The following is a 24,021-nucleotide window of genomic DNA, read 5'->3' as shown; positions in this document are numbered from 1 at the left end:
TGGGCAAGTGCACAGCAGAGGCACCACTACCCAGAGACCAGGAGCTCCCACCAGGCACCCACCCTGTGCCCAGGGCACCCTGGAAAAAATTACATCCCCAGGAGCATCTGGGTCCTGTTTGCACAGGGACCACAGGCAGCACTGCAGGAGCCCACCATGAAGAGTGCTGCACCACAGAGAGCTTTGAGCCACGGAGAGCTTTGTACCATGGATTGCACTGCACCATGGAGAGCTTTGAGCCATGGAAAGCTTTGCACCACAGATAGTGTTGTACGATGGATTGTGCTGCACCACGGAGAGCTTTGCACTGCAGGAGCCCACCATGGAAAACATTGCACCACAGAGAGCTTTGAGCCATAGAGAGTTTTGTACCATGGATTGCACTGCACCACGGAGAGCTTTGCACCACACTGTCGTATGACAGGATTGTGTTGGACCATGGAAAGCTTTGTGCCACAGAGAGCTCTGCACCACAAATGGTGTTGTACAAGGAATTGTGTTGGACCACGGAGAGCTTTGCACCGTGGAGAGCTTTACACTGCAGTAAGTGTTGTACGATTGTGCTGCACCACGGAGAGCTTTGCACCACAGATGGTGTCGTACAACTGATTGTGTTGCACCACGGAGAGCTTTGCACCACAGATGGTGTTGTACAACAGATTGTGTTGCACCATGGCGAGCTCTGCACCGCAGAGAGCGCTGCAGGAGCCCCTCGTGCCAGCTCCCCTCCGTAGGCACACCCAGCCCCAGCTCACCCAGGGGCCAGCAGGCACATGGGGCTCCTCCAGCCCAGCCCCGACCCCCCAGTTCCCACACATGGGGCTGCTGACTGCGCCTTTAAAAGGCGAGGAGGGGAGCGTGATGGCCGGCGTTTTCCGAAGGACCATTAATTTGCCAGCGTCACATGCTTCGCAGCTGCAGCCTGGCAGTGATTTATACGCCTCTGAAGTTCATCAGAGGGAAAAGTACTTTCCAGGCGCAGCGTATTCCCCTTCCCCTGTCTTCCTCACCGGCGTGAGCTGCCTGCATCCAGAGCCCAGCTAAAACGCCGAGGCCCCATCCATCAGCCCCACACGTCACCCCCTGCCCTCGCCACCCAGCCCAGGCACTCCCCTTCTCCCCGGCATCTGCGAGCAAAAGAAAACTTCCTCTGGCTTCCTCGCCTCTCTGACCCACCGATGAGAAAGCCATTAATTAATAAGGGGCAGCACTGATCTGGCTCCTCGGCCGGCCAGGGGACCAGCGAGCCCCCTCCTCCCCATCACCAGGTCCTGTGGCCAAAATAAACGGCAGGCAGAAGGCGGGCGTCCCCCCCTCCTGCCGCCACCCCCCTGCACGCCGTCCTCTGGGGAGGTTCAAAAGTTCAAGATTTTCACATTTCCCTAACGTTATTTCAGGAAATTGCTGGAGAAAGGAAAGACGGCACTGCCGAAAAAGCAGTCCGCGTGTGGATATAATAACACACATAATCCCGAAGCAGGACACAGTGTGCGCCAGGCGTGGCTCGCAAGGACCCCCGTCCCCACCCTGCATGGCACCCACCTTTTATTTTTTGGCTCGGGAGATTCCTTGCACACCGCTGACTTTCACAGAGTTATTCCTAAAGCAACGCCGAGAGCAAAGCCCCGGCTCACCCACCACCGCTCCAAAGCAAAGCAGCCCCAGCTGTGGCAGATGCCGGGAGATGCTGCCACGAGGACCACGGGTTGGCCCCCAGAGCCACAGTGCTCAGAGCACCAGCACTTACTGAATCGTAGCGGCTGGGGTGATGGCGATGCTGCCCAGTGGGTTCAAAGCATCGCTGAGAGCATCCCCCGGAGCAAAGCCCAGGTGCCAGGCGTGCCAGCCCAGCAGCACGGGTGCCTGGGTTCCGGGCCCAGGTCCCCAGGGAACTACAGCTTGGCCCCAGATGTGCACAGGGCTCCCTGCAAACGCTGTCATCAGCTCTGACGTGCTTTTTTGTTACTTTCTTCCTTCCTCTTGAAAGCCTTCAAATTTCACATTTGCACAAACCTCAAAAGTTGCTCAAAAGCGACTGAGTCACACCTGGGTTCTCATCAACATCAGGTTCAGCTACAGCCTTTGCTGAAGGTTCATGGGAAAGGTTCATAAAACTACTGAAACTCTTGGCAAACCTGAATTTGGGGTTATAATGAAATATGAAACTCGACTACTTTCATGTGGTTTGGGGTTTTTTGTTGCAAAACATTTGGTGCAGCAGCTTTGGGTGAGAGCACAACAATCTAGTACACGACAGCGTGTCCATAGGAGCGAGGAATTCAGATACACCCCGGCAGCATTCGGCTGGCAAATGATTAACTCTTATTTGAAGCCATCTCATTAGCGCAGGGGCTGGATCTGTGCCACCGCATGCTCAGGGACGTGGGGCAGAGCTCTCAGCACTGGCAAGGACCCAAGGCAGGAAGATTGCTTTGCACCGGTGCACCAGTGCGGCTCCAGCAGCGATGGAGCCGTGGTCATGGCAAAAGCCCGGCTCTGCACCGAGGCAGCCTGGCTCTGCCAGCACCTTCTGCACAGACATGCTGTGCCATAGCACGGCGAGATGTGCCCCGGGCAGACTGCTGCCAGGCACCCATGGGAGCAGGGGGGTGGCACCCATCGCATCCCAAGGTCCATCTCGTTCAAACAGGGCACCGCACACCTTTCGGCTGCCAAGGACAACCTCGGCTGACCGCAAAGAGGGGCTGGGAACCCTTCATGCCCAAGTATCGCTTCATTCCTTCCAAGCACACAGAGAGGGGGATGTTGGTTTGGTTTCCTGAAGGTTTTTTTAAGTTTGCCAAGTTCTTTGGGTGTTTGGAGTTAGAGCTTCTGCTTTGGGGCCACGTTGGATTGTGCTCTGGATTGCCCATCCTGCAGCGTAGTGAAAAGCTGGCTTGAAGCATGGTAAGACCTCACCTACACCATAAGGACAACGGAGGGAGAAGGAAGAACAACGAGCTTGCCTGCACTGGCCTCGCTATTTCCAGTTGGAAAGTGGTGGTGAAGACAACCCCTTGAAAATGAGCAGCATAAGCATCCCAGATTATTGATTTCCTCAAAGGAACGAGATGATGAGCACTTCCCAGGTATCCGTGACCCTCAGCCACTAACCCCGTGCACATGCTCTCCGAAGGCTCGCTCTCCTCAGGGTCTGGAGGGTCACTTGCCGTGACAGAAAGTGGCTGATGCATCTACGGAGGTGTGTAAGGCAGAGAGCAGCACCTGAAGTCTGCGTACGTGCAAAGGTGGCAAATTGGCCAAGCAAACATTAATGGCAGTGAAAAAGTGTCTGCATCCCTGCTCCCACTGAGATGCAGCGTGAAGGCGTCCTCCTGCATTCCCACAACCTGCTGGCATCACCCAGACCACTGCAGGCAGGGAAGAACCGTGAGAGATCAATATCTGCATTTTCACACCTGCCCTTCAGGCTCTGCACGGCATCCGTGGCCGGGAGGGAGCTGGGAAGGTGCAGGGACAGGGACAGGCTGCTGACAGAACTGCTGGCACTGGGCACTGCCTCCGAGAGACACCACATCCCAAAGGAGAGAGCAGGACACCCAGCCCAGGCACCCAGAGGTCAACCGGAATCCAGGACATTTAGAAGGCCGATTAAGGAAGTTTATATTAATTACAGAAATGTGCTAATACCCTGGGAAAGCCACCAACCCTGCAATGTTGTACAAACACGACACTGCTCTTCCTAAGCCATTGTCCCCTGGGGCACGCCAGCAACTAGCTCCCCCAGAGCGGCTCAGCCCCCCTCCATCACAGCCTTCATGTTCCCCCCTTCCATCCTACCTCTGCCATACCTCAGCCCCATCACTCCCACCTCCTCCTGTTTACAGCCCTGGGGCCATTTGTCCCCCCCCCCTTATACATTTTAAAGCTGCCCATTTTAAAGCGCTGCTGAAAATCCCCGGGACAACCCAAATAGGTTTCTAGTTGCACAGAAACAAGTGACACCGGAGCCAAGATGCAGCACTGGGATGTTGGGTCACTTTCTGAACACAGCCCAGGCTAGGAAGGGCTTAAACTCACTCATATCTAAACAATAAATAATAATAATGCCGGTTTTTGCAGTGCACTTCTTTCAATATGGGCTGATTAATGTATTTGTAACGAGTGACGGTAAAGATTTTCAAGCCATCTAATTAGAAGGCTGTTTCCTTTCCAGATATGCCCAAGTCCCTTTGGAAAAGGAAACTTGGCCTCCAACGCAACCTCAGTGCTGTGAAAACGCTACCCTGTGTCCTGAAGATTAATCAGATGCTCAACTTCCCTGGGGCATCATTTGCAATTCCCAATCTCCGATACCCTGGCGCCGCCTCCCCTGTGCCTCCCGCTGAAGGAGCAGCCAGCGTCGTGCAAGCTCTGCTCCAAAAGGCACCAAAAATCCCAGGGAGGTGCTGGCATGCAGAGCCGTCCTGGCTTCCCATGGCAGCGATGGTGCCAGGGGACAGCCAACACGATGGGGAGGAGAATGGGAGGGTGCCACCCTGCACACGCCCCTGCAAGGGATGCGCGCACGGGGCAGCTCATCCTATTCATCACGGCGCCCACAGCCCGTGTGGATGTACTTTTCCGTTCGTGTCTGGCATTCCCAGAAAACACTAACTTCATTATTGATTTGTGCTCATTTGTCATTTTTATAACCTGGCCAGCACTTCTCCTGAAGGCCGTGACTAATTCCACTTCCCCAGGCTGGAAGGGGCGAGAGCCTTTAACTCTTTCGGGACGGGCTGTGCCCAGGGGCTCCCCAGTCGCAGGGCACCGATGGAGCCCACCAGGTGCCAGGCAGGGCAGCGGCTCAGCGCTGGGGTTCGCACCCTCCCATCCCTTTCTCCTGCCTGGAGCAGAAAGGCAGACGGTCCAGGAGCTGAGATGGAGCTGAGTGATGCTGGCTGCTGGTAGGAGAGAGCTCAGGGGAAAAATGGACTTTCCACCCATTATGCCAAAACAAAGCGTCTCCCGCCCAGCTGGAGGGGTGCTGCACGCCCACGCTGCCCCCGGCCAGCGGGCAGAGCCAAGGGGAGGGCAGGTTTGCCTGCCAGCACTGGTGAGCATCCAGCCTCCAACGTGCACCCATGAGGCTGGCAAACCAAGCCAGCCACGTGTCCTTCCAGCACCCTGAGGGCCACAAGGACCTCCCTGGCCAAACTGTCCCTTCTGGCCAGCAGACCCTATGCCAGCAGGCTCTGCCCTTCTTCAGGACCTGCAAAGCCCTGGAGAAACTGATGCCAAGGAGAGGAGCCACCCGATGGTTGCACCTCCAAGCTAACCCCCGGTCCCTCACCCCACAGCAGGCAGCAGAGGGTACCCAAGCCATGCCTGCAACTGCTCCCCACGCAGCCCCAGCCATGCTCAATGGAGAGGTTATCCTCAACTTGGCATGAGGACCACCTCCTTGAGATGCTCATGCATCCTCAGGTGACTTCTCATCAAAAGAAAAACCAGCAGCAGGACTTGGTCTTGGCCTTGGCACACTCTGCTCCTTGGGGTCCAGCAAACCGAGGGGGCAACAGTAACTCCTAAGTGACTCTCATAAATGTCTACATACAAATGAAACTCCAAATATTTCAGGCAGGTTGCAATAATGCCTGTCCATGGCAATGGGGAAAATATGCCATGATGTGGGGGGACACCTGGATACCTGCCTGGATACCTGCCATCCCACTTGAGCAACCAGTGACCATCACATTCCAGGGGAAAAACCCCAAGTGCTAGGAGGCTGATGGGACCAGGTCTCCTTCCCTCCTTCCAGGCACTTCCCAGAAAAGTGTCAGGATCAAACTCCCAGAGGAGAAGGTCCATTGAGTTTAATGCAGCAGATGCTGTTTCCAAGGGGTGAGATACGGGGGAGTACCAAACGTGACATCTGCAATTATGGAAAAGCCAGATAAAGAAAATCAAATCTCATGCTTCAGGGCATGGGCTGATGGGTACAAGGGTCAGGAAGGAATTTCCCTCCACTTACACAGCAGTGCACAATTGGGTCAGTGCATTACCGGGTGGCACAAGTCCTTGATTGTTTTCCCCTTTCCTTTTCGAAGCCCTGCGATCTCGCCATTGTCAGATGAGCTGTGTCTGAGGGAGCAGTGGCTTAACCTGGTGTGGCAGAGCCGATGCTTCTCCCATCACCCGCCTCGCTGTGATGGGACTAGGATCAGCATCCCTAGTCCCAGCTGAAAAATCGCATGAGGACCTCGCTCAAAGCCGGTCCATTTGCCTTGCTGCTCTGGCACTGGTCTGCAGCGCTGCCTGCCCCCTCTCAGCCTTAATTACTTACTTACTACAACGATCTAAATTATAATAAAAACTCCTCTGAGTAAGGACCTTTTCTTCTCCCGTGTTTGTAAAGCGCTGTGCACACCTCTGGCATTATTTAAATAATAAGCAGTAGTAATAAAACCTGCAATGTTGGCTTAGAAAATAACTGCACTTGGAAAAGGGGCCGAATGGAGAGAAGCAAGCAAAGAGCACTGATGGTTTTGTTAACAGAGGTCGGGAAGCGTTTGCGGTAACAGTGGTTGCTCTCACTTTATGCCACGTCCAGCATCCTTTCTCTTCCTTAAGCAACTTCTCTGTGCTAAAACTTGCTTAGCTGGGAGGATCTAACCACAGGGAAGAGGCTTGAGTTTCAAATTAAAACAAAGCGAACAAACAAATGCAAAGATGGTCTGCAACATGTATCTATCTGCATTCGACCCTTGCTAAGCCAGGCTTTGCCAAACCGCATGCTTCATAATCCCGACAAACAGTTATTGGTCTTTTCCCACTGCCAAGCAGCTATTTAGCAGCGATTCTCTGTCACCAAGGGTGGCATTTTTAAACATCCTCTGTACCGGTCTTATTCTACGCCTGCTGCAGCCAGCAGCTTGCCATCGACCCCACAAGACCACACTTTGCAAACCCTATCAAATAGGGTTGATCGGGGTTTTTATCAAACAAGACCTATGATTAGTGCAATCTGAAGTATTACATTAATTAACACTGACACTGTCTGATGACACAAATGCACCCGACTCTACAGTTTGGGGAGCCTATAGCTCCATGGGTCAGACAGCCAGGCTGGGGCACGGCATCGCTGCCCTCCTGCACCCAGGAACCCACGGGTGAGCCCAGCACCCACGTCAGGACCCTGAGCACCCAGCCAGCATCACCCACCCAACTCTGCTACCTCGCCACCACGCTGATTTGGAGTTTAGTGCAAGAAGAGTTGTCCCAGAAAGGTGTAAATCAACCAGAGGCAGCCAGAGGGTGGGTGTCAAGCTCCGAACCCCACCACTATCCAGCAAACCTCACATCCACGGGGCAGAGAGAGTCACGTCTGCACAGCCTCTGGGATCCGGCCCCGGGTTGTCAAGGGGAAGGTGGAATCAAAGGTATGAAAATGTACTGAATGGGAACTGGCATGCCCAGACTTGGTCCCTACAATCCAGAAGCTGAGCCAAGAAAAGAAAGCAAGCACAGACGGCTGGGATGGGGTAACGGGAGTTTCAGCATTGCAAACATGTTGCAGACAAGTGGGAGAATAATCTTCAGGGGAATGTTTGAAGGAGCTTGTGGTGGCTTGCTTGGGAAAAGAAAAAAAAAATAAAAGAGAAACGGAAACAAAAGAAAGAAGAGAAGAAAAAAGCAGCTCTGGAGGCGGCTGGGTGCTGTGGTCGGGCGCTGCGAGGGCTGCGTGTGGCAGCATCCCCCAGCAGCATGGAGAGTGCTTCCTCCCTGCCGTGCGCTGGCGAGGCTGGGCACGGTGGCCAAGACTCAGAAAACAAAATCGAAGGAAGCGGTGGACAAGGCCAGAAGCCAAGCAGAGGCTGTTGGGCGTAGGGAAGCGCACGGCACCGGGGATCAGCGCAGGAGGACCGCACAGGGCTGAGGACCATCCTGCCGGGGGGCTGGCACATGGTGATGGGGAGAGGACAGGGCTGCGCTGGGGCTTCTGGGCTGCTCTTTGAGCTGATTCCTGTCCTTAGCATCATTTTTTGCCCTGAGGTCTGATATTTCCGTTGCCTGCGTGCCTCAGTTTCCCCTGCAGGTGATAGAGACACGAAGCCTTGCCTGCCCACATCCACCTCCCCGTCCCTTGACTTGGCAAACCCGTAGGCATGCCTGAACCCACCGCAATGCAGCGCTCCCACCGAGCCAGGCAGCTGTGGCCACTACGGAGAGGAGCCTCGCCGAGATGCCCTCCTCCATCAAACACCCCTCGTGCACCACCGATGCCATCGTGTCCCCAAGCCCAAGCAAAAGCAGAGAGGAGGAAACAGCCCCTTCCCCTGCGGCCCCATCCAGGATGGTCCCCAGCTGGCGGAGCAGCTCAGACCAAGCTGGGAACAACATCAACCGTGCTGGGAACAAAGCAGTGGTTGTATCACGGTCACTGGGAGAGCTGGGAGGGGAGTTTCTTTTTTAAGTAGAAAAGCTTGGGGGGGGTTGTTTTTTCTTTTTTTTTCCTGTGGGTTTGCTTTTTCCCTTGTTAACCAAAAATGTCAACGAAATCAAGACCGTTCCCAGAAAAAGGACTGAAACTGACGAATTAATTTCATGTTTGGGGGGAAGGGGAGAAATAACAATGGGAAGTCTCAAAAGATCCCATGTCGACAGTTTTTTTTTTTAAAAAAACAAGTTATGTATTGAAACAAATTCTTGTTTCTGATCCTCTGCAGTGACATAAAACTCTCTGCAAAGGCTGAAATCAAACCAAAATGTTCCAAGCAGCCCTTTCTGGGTCTCTGGGCTGTGTGGGAGCATGATGCTCCTGACTCAGAAACACTTTCAAAGCCCCAGGGTCTCCCACCAGAAAGTCATCCCCCTATCAAGCTCCTGTCCTCTTTATCCTTTGCTTTCTCCTTCTTGCACGGAGAAAAAGCCAGGTACGAGCAAGGAGGGCAGCTCCGTGCCCCGGCCTCTCTGCTCTACCCTGCCCCACCGACCCATCCAGCCGGCACCTTGCACGCCACGCCAAGGAAGAGCCGGAGAAAACTTCATTCAACCCATCAAATACTTTCCCCTGGGCTCCCAAGGGCTGTGGATGTACCCCTGGGAGAAGGGTTGGTTCACCACCCAAAGCCCGTGGGTGTGGAAGAGGTGACACATGTCCCAGTAAGGCCACCTCAGGGGCAGAACCTGGCTCCAGGACCCCAGGTCTAAGTGAACAACTTCATCCAAACCATGCTCTGACACAGTGCAGTCTTGGGGGACATCAGAAGGTGACACTGAGCTCCAGAAGATTAAAAAAATCCCCCAAAAGAGAACGAAGAACTACTGGCTGAGTCGTTGAGTCAAGGTTGCACCATTGCAAAGAGGTGTCCAGGGTCAGCCTGGGAGGATTTGGCTCCATAGCTCCAACCAGCATGGTAGAAATGGTGTTTTCCTTCATTCCCCACCACCTCTCCTCCTCCAACCCCGGGTTCCTGCCACAGCCTCAGATCTGCCACTGCCACAAGCCTTGCCTCAGTCTGCTTCAAATTACCGTAACAATGCTGGGCCCCAAGTGGACATGTAAAATGTCTCAAGTTTATTGTAATTGTAAGCCATCCCTAAAACTGCAGAGACATTGCTAGAATATTTCTTCCTCCTTTTAAGACCCTCCGACGACTCCAAGCCAGCAAGAGGGACGTGAGGACAGGCGGGAGAAGGAGCTGACTGGAGCCAGCTGCCTTTGCACGGGGCTTGCACGGCTGCGCTGGCCGGGCTGGGGCATGGGAAGGGGCAGCGGGGCTCCCCGAGGTGGTGCTGGGACAGGGGTAATGTCCCCTGGGACACAGGGACGGCTGGGGCCGAGCGGCTGCCGAACCTGTGCCCCGTCTCCTGCTTCGAGGAGGGAAACAACACGGGGCAGAAGTGCTTTTGCTGGGAGTGGGACCACCGTGCATGGCTGAAAGCCCGTGAGCACCAGCCCCTTGCTGCCTGGCAGCTCCCTGCGTGGAGGCAGCTTGTTCTGGTGCTGCACGCTGGCATCTGTGCCACCCGCAGCCGTGCCACCCACAGCTGTGCCACCAGCAGCCACGCCACCCACCGCCATGCCACCAGCAGCCGTGACACCAGCAGTCGTGACACCAGCAGCCATGCCACCCACAGCAGTGACACCAGCAGCTGTGCCACCAGCAGCCGTGCCACCAGCAGCCACGCCACCCACAGCCATGCCACCAGCAGCTGTGCCACCCACAGCTGTGCCACCAGCAGCCGTGACACCAGCAGCCGTGACACCAGCAGTCGTGACACCAGCAGTTGTGACATCCACAGCCGTGACACCAGCAGCTGTGCCACCAGCAGCCGTGCCACCCACAGCTGTGCCACCAGCAGCCGTGCCACCAGGCAGGCACTGAGCCTCTGCCTGGAGCCCGCGTTAACGCTGTCACACAAATCGCACCTGTGAAACTGTTACAAGAATTAATTGATCATATAAGTACAGTAATTGGAACTTGCAAAGCATAGATAATTACCTTTTATTAGTTCCTGTAGATAATCCATTATGCACTGATTAGGCCTAAGTAAGGATCTTGTAGTCCTAGTTTGATTAATGGCAGATTATGGATATAAAACTCAAACGGGAATAGATAACTTATTCTTTTCTTTCATGCCTTAGGAGTACATCACCCTGTGAGTTATGGTCAGAAGCTTCCCAGGTGCCTGATTTGTCCCTGGGGAAAGTCAGGCACAGCTGAGATTCCCACCTGACCCAACCGTGGTCCCTCTCCCGTGGCCGGTACCAGCTCCCGATGCTCCCCAGTGGCTCCAGAGCCCCCAGCTCAAACCTCAGCAACGTGCCTGCTCGCCAACAGCCCCGTGTCACACAAGGCCTGACCAGCTCCCTAACCTGTTTTTAGCTCAGAACAACTTGCCATCATCCCTTTCAACCCAAAGCAGCGAAACCTCTCGCAAGCATCTCGCCCCCCAGCTCAGATGCGCTCATTTCCATGGATGCTCAGACCATATATTTATTTTCTGCGAGACTCTGCCTGAGACAGAATATCAATAATTATTTTCCGCTTGCAATCGTCTGACTGCCGAATGCCATCTGTGGGGCAGGGGATGCTGCTCCTACGTTTACAGATGTCCAGCCTCCATGCCGGGCTCGGTGGGACTGTCCCTGCATCAGAGTCACCGTGTCCCCTGCGAGAGGGATCTGCCTGCAGCACAGGGGGTTCTGCTCCACTCACCATCACTCTCACGCCCTGTTTGCAGAGCAAGGAGCACAGGAGCAGGATGGGGGCAACCGGACAAAATCTGCCTGCAGGCTAAAGGAAGCTTTATTTAAGAGGAATAAATAAAAAATAAGACTGTGATTATCTCGGGCCACTCTCCAGCTGCCACCCAAAGACAGAATGGGGGAGGCATTTTTCAAGTGAATAAACAAAACTGAGCGGATGTGACACGCCGAGGCACAGGGACAGATTCCTCCTTTCTTCCTGGCCAGATAACCCCCTTATCAGCACGGCGGAGGGGATCAGGAAGGAGTGGAGGAAAGGGGGGAAAACAGCAAATGTGGGCAAGGGGAGAAAAAATACCCATCAGAGAAGCTGGCCGGAGGGAGCCCAGGAGCGAGGAGGCTGCGTTCAGCGCCAGGCTATTCATCCTGCACGCTCCAGACTGCCAGGGCTGGGGATGAATGAGATTTACTGCCCATTAAAATAAAGCCCTTTCTGTAGTTTATAAACAATGTTGCCGCTCAGTGGGAGGTTGGACATTTTAGTTCATTAAGCAGCAAATAATCTCTGTCACTTTTTATTTTTAAGTTTATTTACATGGAGGGTTGGGTTTTTTTACCCCTTCCTCCTCCTCCTCCTGCCCAGCCCCCCACCCCCCCCCACCCCCACCAGCAGTAAAAGTGCGTGTGTGCACGCAGCCGAAATGCTGCTCCGCACCGTGAGCTGGCTCCTCCTGTGGCCGTTGGCCAAGCCACTAAAATAATCCTGTTTATGCATCAAAAATGGTCCTTACAGTAAAAAGACATTTATTTCTGCCTAAAACCCAGGCGTGGGTGAATGGTGTGCCAGAGCAGCACTGCTGGGGGCACAGGCAGAGACTCAGCACCCGTCCTGGGAACAGGCGGCAGAACTGAGCCCTGGGGTAAGTCGGAGACATCAGCAGTGACTGCCAGGTCCCTGCATGGTCTGGGACACCAAAAGGGACAAGGACAGGGCTGCCAGCAGCAAAAGAGACCCCCGTGCCGGGCAGCCCAGAGTGTGGCACATGGAGATGCCCAGTGGGAATGCAAACTGGACCACTCGCTCAAGGTTCCTGGTTCAGAGCAGAAGACCTTTCCCTTGGCATTACAGTAATAGGCACATCTGCCTAGAAATGCCACCCCTGCCCGGGAGCCTTTGCTTGTGCAGGGAGATAGAGAGGGCAACACCTCGCAGGGGCGGAGGTGGCGTGCAAGGAAACTGCAGGAGGGTGCGCGGGGTGACACAGCTCCAGCAAAATCCTGGTGGCACCTCCAGCTGCGCGTGGCTGCGAGCGCTGGCCCCTTTCCAGCAGCTGGCAGAGGCAGCGGGAGATGCTGCCGGCCAGCGCTCCCCAGCCCCTGGCTCCGCACCAACGCGCTGCCAGCAAACTCCTCTCTGGCAGCGGAGGGAAACCTGCGCATCAGGCAGGATGCTGCCGGGGCTGTGGATGCTCTACCAGAAAAACACCCCGGGATGGCACCGTGGCACAGCCCGGAGCCTCGGCGGGGGGTCGTGGTCCCCTCTCCACCTCCAGCACCACGCGAGGCTGGGAGGGAACAAGGACATCTGGGAGGGTCAACACTCGAGCTAGTAAAGATGCTGTGATGGTCTTCTGCAAGGGGATGTGAACTCCCTTCTCAGCTAACTGTACCTTGGGCCATGGATACCCCCTGAACCCTGCTCCCACTGCAGTGCTAAGCAGCTCCTGCATCCTCCCCCGCTTCCTCCGGCACAGCCCACCACGCTTGGCTAAACCCCACCATGACTCAGCCCCAGCACCACTGCAGCTCCCTGGTGGGCAGAAGAAATCCCTCCTCGTGTTATCTAGATCCTAAAGCACTTGAGCAGACGGCAAATGTGCAAGCCATTATATCATTCACTCACTATCAAAAGCTCACACAGAGGCACTTAATTACAGCCCCGGAAGCGCAGGCTTCCTTAATAAATCAAAGAAATAAAGTCAGGGATGATGCACTGAACAGAGGGGGTGGGGTGGGGGGAATAAAGAGCTTACAGTTTCCCACTGTGTGTCCCCTTTAGATAACAGATGCTCTCTTCTTAACCTCTCACTTCATCAGATCAGCTCCAGCTGTGTTTGGATCAAGTGCGCAGGCTGGCCCGTGTCCAGGCTGCCTGCTTCCCTGCTCCGGTGCCAGCTCCGTCCCTCCAGCTCGAGGGCTGGCTGCGCCGGGGTGGCAGGGAGGAGGGGAGCCCCTGCCGAGCCAGGCCTGTTTCATTAAGTATATTTTACTCTATTCCTTCTTCTAGTGACCTAAACTCCTTCCTAAGAGCATCTCTGAGACTCCAAGAGGGCTGAACACCAGTCCCATCGGCACCCTGCAGCCATCCCTAGTCACGCTTCTGGGAAAAGCAGCGACGTCGCAGGAGCGATGCACGGGTATCACTCATTTCCCCTCGCAGCCCCATGAGCAGCCCACACCAGTGTAACATCCAGGAGACACTACTGTTAGTAAACAGCTTCCAAAGGCTACACTGATAGCTTCACGTCATCTCGGCCATAAATCACGGGAGAAGCCCCCCGGGACACCCCCCGCTCCCTGCCTCGGCACGCACCACCCACCTCCCTGTTTATTTGTAAGTGTCACCTCCTCCCTCCCGCTGGCGCGCAGCCCGCTGCAGGAGCGCGGTGATGAATGGGGCTGCAACAGCGTTAAAAGGAGATTCCTCACCGCAGAGCCTCGCCAGCCTCGGCCGGGGCTAGGAGTGAGCAGCCCCCCATGCTGGGCTCCCCCCCGCCTGGAGCCGCTGCACCTGCACCCACCACCCCATGTGCCGGCACGTACCCCCGCGGGAAAAGCGATGCCGGAGGGCTGGCAGAGCCCAGGTCCCCTTACCCGCCTGCAAACGTGCCTCGCAGCCCAAGGACCTTAGCGGAGATAAAGCCTTTGAGAAATCCCACTGCTCCTAATCCCCCAACAGCACAAAAATAATGAAGCATTATCTCATCAGGCCTTAACCCAGTAATTACCCAGGGGATGGCTTAATAAGGAAGGGACACCCACCTGCCAAATACAGCCTAAGCCTGCCTCCTGTCCGGTTACACAACACAAGGCTGGGCACGGCGGTGGCAGCGTCCTCCAGCCCTCCCGGACCGAGCCAGGCAGGGGAAGGGGAGCAGGAGCAGCCCCGTCCCCACACCGGGGGGGCTGAGGGAGCCCAGGTGCCCAGGAGACCCAACCGCTTCCCCAGAGCCGAGGTCGTCACTGCCCCCAACATCCTCCTGGACCTAGCCGGGAGGAGGCAAGCCCTGCCACCAGGAAAAGCTGTCTGCCTCCAAACTCCCCAGAAGAGCCCCAAAATCTCAGCTGGCGCAGTGGCTCGGCGGAGGGAAGCACCTGCTCGCAGGGTCTCCGTGCCGCCCTCCCCTCGCCAGCTCGGCTGGTGCTGTGCCACCTCCTCCCCGCACCCCACATCCTTCCTGCCAGCAGCCGATGCTCCAGCTGTGATGCCTGGATGGCTGGGAGAGGGGACAGCAGCCAGGAAGGCTCAGAGATGGGGTTAAACCCACTCCCGGCAGCCTGACCTGCGGGTGCTGGGGGATGTTTCTAGCCCATCCTGCAAGACAGCTGTCTCCTCACCGCAACGGCCCAAATCACGAGCAACTTGGGCAAATCTTCGCCAGGGCTCTGAGTCAGACCACATGCCCTGCTCGGTTAACGGAGCTGGAGTGTGAAAAGTGAGCCGGCTGGAGGAGAGCGCTTGGGTTACAGCTCGGAGCAGCCGCTGCAGGGCTCTGACAGCTCCTGGCTGCTCCCCGGGCAGCGATATCTCCAGATCTTTTACAAATAAATATCATTGCTCATTATCTCAGCATTAAAGTTACATGCTGGGCGAGATGGGTACTGAGCTTTCCCTCGCTAATCTAAAACGGATGCCAGCGTTTCTATTATTAATCTCCCAGGCCGTGGGCTCCCTCCCCCTCCGCCGCTGCCAGCTCTGCCACTGCCACCCCCTGTCCCCACGGGAGGAGAGGGGACAGCAGAGCAGTTCCACAGCCTCTCTGTGCTTGTTCACACATGGCCCGGTGGCTTCGCTCCCTGGTTGAGCTGTGCTGCTCCTGGGGGGGGAGGGTAAAGCCTCCCCCGATGCCAGAGCCGGGTGTTTCCAGAGGTTTGATTTTGCTGAACCCATTTCCACACGCAGCCGCAGTGAAGACGAGCCAGCGGCAGGCAGTGTTCCTCCCTGGTGGTTCCTCCCTCCACAGCACCCCTGGGTGCAAGCACGCACAGAGCCAGGAGCATCTCAGGGGGCTCCTGTCAAGCCTCCAGCCCAAAAAGGCCAGTGCCTGCACACCAGCGACCTGCTGAGCGAGGGCTGCCAGCCCCAGGGAAGATCTCTGCAAAAAACCTCCCTGCACCAGCAAGATGAGACCAGAAGTTCCTGGTGCTTGTGTCCACCCCAAGCTAGAGCTGCCCAAGAGCAGCACGCTCACCCCAGCATCCCGATGTGCCGCAGAGCGGCTGCCGGGAGTACGTGCCTTGCAAGGAACGGCGTGGGTTTGACTCCCACACCCTGCCGCATCCCAGGCTCCCGCTCCAGCGTGGCGTGGGGCTGAGCCACTGCAGGATGTGGCCTGGCTGGGCAGAGCCGAGCGCTGCCCTGCTGCCCACACACAGCAGCATCTCCAGCAGCCGCTTCCTCCAAAGCCAGAAGATACTGAGTCACCGGTACTGAGCTGCCCAGCTCATCCTCTCACTCCCTGCAGCTGGAGTTACCGCCGGCACATTTGCAACGCAGGGCACACAGCATCTGCAGGAGCAGCAGCAGCAGCAGCAGCGTCAGGACAGGGATGGATGCGCAGCCGCCAGCCCCCAGCCTACCCCGGGATAAACGCAGTGCTTCCCGCAGCCCAGCAGCAATCCACGGTGCACTTTATCTCTAGGCGGCTTTAATTGCGGAGATGGGTATCGCAATTAGATGTTGGCTCACTAAGAGCAACCAGAAAGCGGTGGAAACGCTGATCACCGGGGCTGGTTGAAGACAAGCTGAGGCCGCTGCGGAGCAAGGAGGAGAGAGCCAAACCCCAGGAGATGGCCTTGTCCCCACTGCCTACAACACACAGTAGCCCCAATGCCCAGACAAACTCTGCTGGATATTGGTCTTATATACAGAAAGTCCTCCAAAGTCCCAGTACAGAAACTTTCCCCTCCCCACATCACACACAGAAGAACCAGGGAGAAACCGAAGCAGATTTCCCATTTGCCCGGGAGGTGTGGGCCAGCCTTGTGGGGGCACATGGGGTTAGTGCCTGGGACACCCACCCAGTCCCAGCTCCAAGCACCATGAAATCACCCACCGGAGCCCCGAGACACGCCGAGGTGATGGCACCGATCACCCTCCCATCCCAGGCCAGCTCCCCTCCCCTCCCTTTGCTTCTCTTTTTTAAGAAAACAATTAAACTGTGTCTTTTTATCTATACCAACGCTGTCTGCAGGGTTGCTGCATCCTCCCTGGCTCCTAACCCCCCTTATCACATGTTACCCATGAGAGGGGGGCGACCCCAGCCCCCAGCCAGATTCCCACGGTCCCCACAGGATGAGGGTGCCTTGTGCCAGACATTCCCTTGCCAAGGGGGGATGTTTGCCTGTGTCCCCTGCCTGTGTCCCCTGACTTCAGGCAGCCCGTGTAGGGAAATGAACGCAGATTTCGACATCCTTTGGTTCATCAGCTGCTTGTTTCAACATCCCCACAGTAAAGCCTCAAAAAAAGCACACCCTGTCACTCCCTCACAATCTTCCTTCTGCTAACTAGGCTTTATCCAGAAGACTATTTGTCACCTCCAAATAAATATTTATTAACCAAACTGCAGGTGTCTGGGGCTTCCCACCTCCTCTGCTTTCAGCTGTGCTGACACCAGAGCTCTGCGGAGCGCCCAGATGTCGGCTGGTAACAGCTCCAGGAGCGTTTCTGCTGCCTCCTTTGAGTCTGGCATTCAAATAACTTCTCAAATCTTCCCACTAACCTCAGCGGGAACACCCTGGTTAAGGGACATCTCAGTGCAAGCAGATGCAGGGGTGGTGGATGAAAAAGCAGGGTGGGAGGAAGCCTCCCTTGGGCTTTTCCTTTCGGTAAAGTCATGGACTTGCAAGGAATGCAAAGCCCAAATCCAAGGGTCAGTCCCACAGGACAGACCCTCCCCAGCCCTGCCACTGCAGGTGTGGAATAAAGACTTCCAGGGTAAAATCTGCTCCTTTGTGCCAAATCCAGAGATTCTTGGTGTCCTCTGCCTCCCCTGGGCAAAGCTCCTTGGAGGGAAAGACTCCCAGCACTGGAGCATTTTCCTCCAGCTCACGGGCTTAAAGAAATGTCTACAAGCCACCAGCATGTTGGACTTTTTGGCTTTGGAAATGGAACCCCAGGTCCCAGGCTCCAGAGCTGCACAGGAGATGAGGGGGACAGAGCCCCTCGTGCATAGCTGGGGGGATCCATCCCTAAGAGAAGCCCATCCAGGAGAGCCAGGCCAGGGCAGACCACAGATGTGCTCCTGTGCACCTGGTGGAGGAAGACATGGATGAAGATGGAGCAGCAAGAGGTGCAAAAGGAGGTGCAGCCAACACCTTCTCAAAGTCCCAGGACCTCCAAGAGCACCTGTGGTTTAAATATGGGGGCAAGCCCTGCACCCCAACATGGCGCCAAATTTGTAAGAATTGGGAAAGGAAAGGCAGAAATAGCTGCAAATGGTGCTGGTTCCCCCAGCAGTGACCTGTGAGAGCCCAGAGCCCAGCCCACAGCCCTGCAGGAGGGGATCCGACAGCCCCATCCCAGCCTGCCACAGGGGAGAAGAGCCTCGCCGGAGCGGACGGGCACGCTGGCACGGCTGGCCAGTATTTCCTGCCAACGAGCCCGGGCCAGCAGCAGCCAGGGTGGTGCAGAGCCAGCCAGATGTGTGCAGGCTCTGTACAATGGAAAAGCAGCCCAGCGTGGGGCTGCAAGGTGATGCTGTTGCTGGATAAGGCCCCACAGACCAGGAAAAAAGCTGCACAGTGCAGGGCTGCACCCCTGCAACAAGCCACTGCAGCTGCTTTGCTCCCTGGAGCACCACATCCACCCAGCACCAAAGCAAGAAAAAAATGAAGCCGAGGAGAGCAAAAGGGAGTGGTGAGGGAGGGTGGGGTGCATGCTGCAGATGGCTCCAGCCCAAGGAAAATGCCCTGGAATTCATATAAAACCTGCAGGATTTAATTATCAGCTTGCTTTATGTGGCAGGGCTGTGCCAGCAGCCTGCCCCTCTCCCCCGGTTCCCCCTTTCACCAGGCTGGATGTTGCCTCCCAGTGCCGCCGGCTGGGGCTGGGGCTGCAAAGGGAGCCAGAGAGACACCAACAGCTTGCAAAACCCTCAGTATTCCCCCGGCCAGACTCTGCCTCACTGGGACAGGAGGACCAAGGTTAATTTTAATTTTAGGGCATTTGATTTTCATCGAGTCTCTGGGCAGAGCCCAATGTCCCTGGTTAAACCAACAGAGCTGTATTCGCCCATTTGGGCTCTATCTGCCCGTTGACTTGGCAAGCAGGTACCAGGACCCTCATTCAGCAGGAGGGCTGGGACCCCAGGCTCACTTTTCTGCTTCTGCTCAGGTCTGCCGCCCAGTTTCCTGGGGGCTATGCCCACCCCCCGTTGCTGGGAGCGCACAGCCGGCCAGCCCTGTGCCCACCTGGGCAGGCGGCACTTCGACCCGTGTTGCGGAGAGGATGGGGAAGGGGCCGTGTGCCGGTCAGGCAACACGCCACCCAATTCTGCAGCCCAATAAAGTAAGAGCCACCGCTGTGATAGTTCATCACGGAGCAATGGTGGGATAGATCAAAAAAATACTTTTGCAAAGAGACTTTCCTTGTCCTGCCTGCTCCGTGGTGGTACGAGACCAATGATGGGTTCCCTGGCTGCCCTCCTCACCCCATCTCACCCTCCCATGCAACACAGAAATGGCGAGGGGACGGAAGAAGGAAGAAGAGAAGAAAGTCCGAAACAGACTAGCTGCAGCACAGGACGGTTCAACCACGGGAATGGAAACCTTTCCAACCCGCATCCCTGGGCATCCCTGAGCCCCAGCCAAAGGCCAACAGTAGCCACAAGAAAAGTGAAAGTAAGAACCTGAGGTTTAGTGCTCCACTGCAATGGGAGAGATGGTCACGCCAAGGCCATGGTGGCAGAAAGGGCACAGGGCTCCCTGTTCCTCCTGGGAACAGCCCAAGGCCACCTCGCCTCCCTCGAGGCACAAAGCAAAGGGATTTAGGCACCTTGAATGTTCTCGGGGACACCACTGAGCTCCTCTCCAGCACAGCCTCCCACCCAGGGTGATGATAAATCTGAGATTGGGAAACACTCAGATGCTGCCACAGACACGGGGAGTGTTTTAACAGCCTGGCCTCTCCCCCTCCATCCCCTGTCACCACTGTCACCTCGCCCCCTTCCATCCCTCCCACCCCTTTCAAATTAGCAGCCATCGACCTCCTCCCCCTGTGGAGCTGACATTAATCCGGCGATGTTTGTTTAACAACAGCTCCCATTGATCTGTAGCCTGATCCCCCAAGTCAATACAGGCTTTTGCCGGGGTCTGGAGTGCAGGATCCGGCCCCGAAGTGGCCCGTCAAGCTAAAACGGCTGCGCCGGCTGATAGGATCAGATGCTGTCAGTGCTGCTCTGGGACCCATTAGCTTTAATTAGCTGATGATGCTGTAGAGGCCACATAAAACAATGAAGGGGATTGATCCCTCGTGTAACACTATTGACAGTGGAGCTGCATCTGGGATCAGTTTGGTGCCGGATGCATCTGTAGGGCCTATAAAAGCAAGGCCTGTTTTCTTTTTCTTTTCTTTTTTTTTTTTTTTTTCTCTCTCTCTTTAATTTAAAAATCCCATAATGGTAAGCCTGCCAGTTTAAAAGCAAGAACAAAAAAAAAGAAAAAAGTCAAAAGTCAACTGCAGGGAGCCCTCTGTGATTCCCGTTGACCGGAATGTTAGGGCACATTTAACCACTTCCACCATCCCTCCCTGCTAAATACCCACACGCCGATCATTAAGGCATGCAAGCCTGCTTCCAGGTCACTGTCATTACCCCCGTTTTAAAAACAAGCCACCAGCTTTCTCCCTGTCCTTTGCTCTGAAGGGCACATCAGTCCCCAAACCACCTGCTTTCTGCAAAGCTCCCTCCCTCTGCCAAGTGTCCCCCACCACACCTGCAGAGAGGGGCCAGGGTGCCGCAAGGAACACGCTGCACCCAAGGAGGGAACCCCAAAATACTGGGATGCTGCAGGGAGCTCTTTCATTTTCATCACACCTGCTGCAATCATCCAGCTGAGCATCTCCACGTGCCCCCCACATGTGGTGGGCATTTCCCCTGGGGGACTGAGACTTTGACAGCCCAATGCCTTTATGCCCTAGGTACCCCGTTACATACAAAGAAATCCCAGAGAGAGAAACCCACAGTCATTAGGAGCAAGCTCATCCACGGCACGGGGAGCACCTCCCCAGACACCCTCCAGCAGCACCAGGGAATCACGCAGGTTTCTCCCCGCCAAGCTCCCTTCTTTAACTCCCAGCACTCGGCAGACGCAGCACCACATCCCTACCGCATTGCAGCCCAGGGATGCCGCTTTTGCCAGCCCAGAAATAGGGCCAGGAGCCAAAAACTCCCCTGAGCCGGCAGGGAGTCCCCGCAAAGCATGCAAAGAGGAGGATTTACATCGCATCTCCCCCCACCGCCTCCCAGCAGGCAGCAGAGCTGAGGACCACAGCAGAGCATCCCTGCCCACAGCAGCTCCTGTGAACAACCCTTGGGGTTCCCTGGAGCCATCTCTCCCTGCCATCCCCACGGCAGCTATAAAAGCTCCCTGAAAACACCCCAAAAAGGGGAGGCAGAGAAAACCGAGCCCCGAGGAAGGCAGCTAAAGCCTGAGTGCAGCAGCAGGCAGGGCGGCGGGAGCGAGCACGCCGAGGGGGGAGCACATGCCAGCCGCCCGGCTCTGACGGCTGACACCCTGGCGTAACACTTTCCAGATGTGGCTGCAGGAAGACAGAAGCAGAGCTGTTCCCTGCTGAGGAAGCTGGAAACGGTCGGAGATAATGTGGAATTCCTGAACGGGAGCCAGCGCCGGCCGGGGCCGGGGTGCAGGGACAGCCAGGGAGAGGCAGTGTGCCGGGGCCGATACAAAACTTCTCTTTTGTGTGTGTGTGTGTGTGTGTTTTATTTCGGGAACTCTGCATGTAAAAGCCCTTAATTTATACGCTGTGTGGGTTGACGGCTGTACCCAACAAATGGAACATTTTCTCCATACCCTTGTGTGTGTGATAAACAGCCGCTGAGGAGAGGCAGGGAACAGAGCCTTTTTCTTCGCTGTGATAAATACGGTCCCAGCAACTCCGAGTTTCTTGGCTTGGTGAATATTATTTTTTCCTCCTCTTCGAAGGGGGAGGCCTCAGCCCCCTCACCAGGTACCCTGCACAGCACCAGGAAGGTGAGCCGGGGCAGTGGGCACTGCAACCTCTTCCTCCTGGAGCAGCGCTGAAGCTGATGTAGTCCCTGTTTGCAAACGCGGCTAGCAGAGGCGGCGAGGCCAACAGCAGCAGGGAGCAGTCCCTGCCCCACACCAGGCACGTATGGGCACCCATCTGCTCCCATCCTGCCAGCAACCTCCCTAGGGCGCTACAGGGAGGGCCCTGTGCAAGGTGATACAGGACCCACCCTGGTGCCTGGGTGCTACAGGTGTGCAGGTATGCACACACAGGGGTGCAGGGTGATACAGGAGGCATCACCTTGTGTGCCCACCTCTCAGCTCCCGGGATGCTCAGTGAGGAGCTGCAGGTGTTGCCATATCGCAGGTTTTGGAAAGGGTGTTGCTTCAACAAAGGAGGGAGGGAGCAATGCGGGGATTTAAAAGACGTGTAGATGTGGCACTTATGGATGTGGTTTAGTGGTGGATTTGGCAGTGTTCGGTTAAAAGTTAGACCTGATGATCTTAAAGGTCTTTGCCAACCTAAATGATTCTGTGATTGCTGCAGAGATCCCCATGCACCATCGCCCAGAGCAGGAACCCCAAGAGTGCGGGTGAGGAGCAGAGGATGACGGGGTACGCAGCTTCAGCAAACCCCCCAACCTTCAGAGAGACATCCCAATTCTGCTGGGCAACCTGGGACAATGCACTCAGCCCCTCGAGTGAGCCCACCCCACCAAACTGCCCCTGCTGCCCCAGCCCCACCAGTGGCACAGCCACCACCCCAAAGCTCGCAGGGTAGCAGGTCACAGCGCCGGCAGCTCGCCAGCAACAGCCCACCAGGCCACGCCAACAAATGGCTTTATGGTCCTCCACCACCCTGTCACCCAGCGAGCCGGGGTACAGACCACCCAGAGACACCCCTGGCAGCATAAAGTCTATCATTGTATATCTATTATGCAACGGATATAAATATCTGCATTATACCTATGCACACACATAGCGTAACATGACATACATTCATCTGTGGTAGAATAAAATGCAAAGTTATATGGGGTGCCCTGTGCAATGGGGGTAACACCCCCAGCACGCTGAGCCACCCCAGCCACAACAAACCCGGGAAGCCACCGAGTAGGAGCAGGAGCAGGAGCACCCGCACAGCCACTCATCCCCGCAGGATCTGCAGCACAGAGCCGCTTCCCCCACCACCACTGTATTTGCACAGCCGGTCCTGACGGGAACCCAGTTAAAGTGGCGATAATGGACTTGCAGCAGGTTCAAACGGATGTTTGCTGCGAGCAAAAATAAGGATCCAAAGCCAGAGATAAGACCAAAGTCGGGAAATTTGCCTCCAAGTCAGCCATGCCCCAGCATACCAGTGCTCGCATGCAAAAAACCAACGAAAATCACGGTCAGTTTTGCAAAACAAAGCCCTGGCTTGGCAGCAGTGAACAAGTGTGGTGGTGCCTGGTGTACCCCAAGCTGGCTGCCGTGTTCACCAGGACAGACACTGTGCACATTCCCTTGGTGCACCAGGGTATGCTGGCCCCCAATAGCCAAAATCTGCCTCTTGGTACCTGCTGGGGACGCGCCGAGGCCACCGCAGCCAGCACACAGGCACCCAAGCCAAAGTCTCAGCTGGCAAAACAAAACTCGGCTCATTTTCCTCCTGCAACCCAGGAGGGTGACGGCGCTGGGGCGCAGGCGCGATGGCACCCACGGCCACGCTGAGCCGCTCCCTCGGGGCCACCTGCACCCATTCTGTGCCCAAACTCTGGCCAGTCTCTGGGTGAAACGAACTTCAAGAGAGCTGAAGCCCAGGACAAGAAAACTGGCCTTTCATCCAAAATCAGTGTTTTTTTCCCCATTTCTGGATATCTGAAAAACAGCGTTTCCCGTGGTATTTCAGCACCCTCTTTTCTCAGACAGAGCCATCTAAGAACAGCTTCTAGGGCCACCGATGGGCTTTGGTGCAGGCCCAAGAGGAGCACAACCACAGGGAACCAGGAGCATTCTGGAGCATCCCCCTGGGGTTCGGCTCAGCTGACATGTGGGGTGTAAACGTGGCTGGCGCAGGCATGGGTGACGCAGGGCAGAGACCTCAGCAGCAAAACGCCGGCGAGTTCATCTGGGGGCCCGACAAATGCCCCCATGTTGGCAGCCCACAGAACCCGGGGTATCCCAAACGGGCTGATGGCTACTCTCATTTGTAATCCAGCTGATGGGGAGTTCAGGCATCCATCAGTCCAGCAGCTTGGTATACTAAATGTTTCCCAAAAAAGGGGGTGTCGCTTCAGGCAGTGTGTGGGAAGGCACAAACGTGCCACATGCTTTGGGTGCAGCACTGGGGAGACCTTGGTGTTGCTGTTTTGCCACCCGTTTCCTTCTGGCATTGC

General features: G+C 56.0%; 1 protein-coding gene across 6 annotated transcripts in view; it reads right to left on the bottom strand.

Moving 5' to 3' along the window:
• Positions 1 to 24,021, bottom strand: part of RXRA (retinoid X receptor alpha) — a 119,226-nt gene that overhangs the window by 55,694 nt on the left and 39,511 nt on the right. The window contains exon 1 of one of the 6 annotated variants that reach the window (XM_080400848.1): positions 14,033 to 14,241. The exons of 3 other annotated variants lie outside the window; for them this stretch is intronic. The gene's annotated coding sequence lies outside the window, so the exon portion shown is untranslated. Of the gene's footprint in view, positions 1 to 1,542; positions 1,711 to 1,747; positions 2,393 to 14,032; positions 14,242 to 24,021 lie in introns of those variants that run through there. 2 more of the 6 variants (XM_080400850.1, XM_080400847.1) reach the window with 2 other exon arrangements.

This window comes from Falco punctatus (genome assembly GCF_963210335.1).
Source record: "Falco punctatus genome assembly, chromosome: 9".
Classification (NCBI taxonomy): Eukaryota; Metazoa; Chordata; class Aves; order Falconiformes; family Falconidae; genus Falco; species Falco punctatus.
This window is presented reverse-complemented; position numbering and strand designations above follow the sequence as displayed.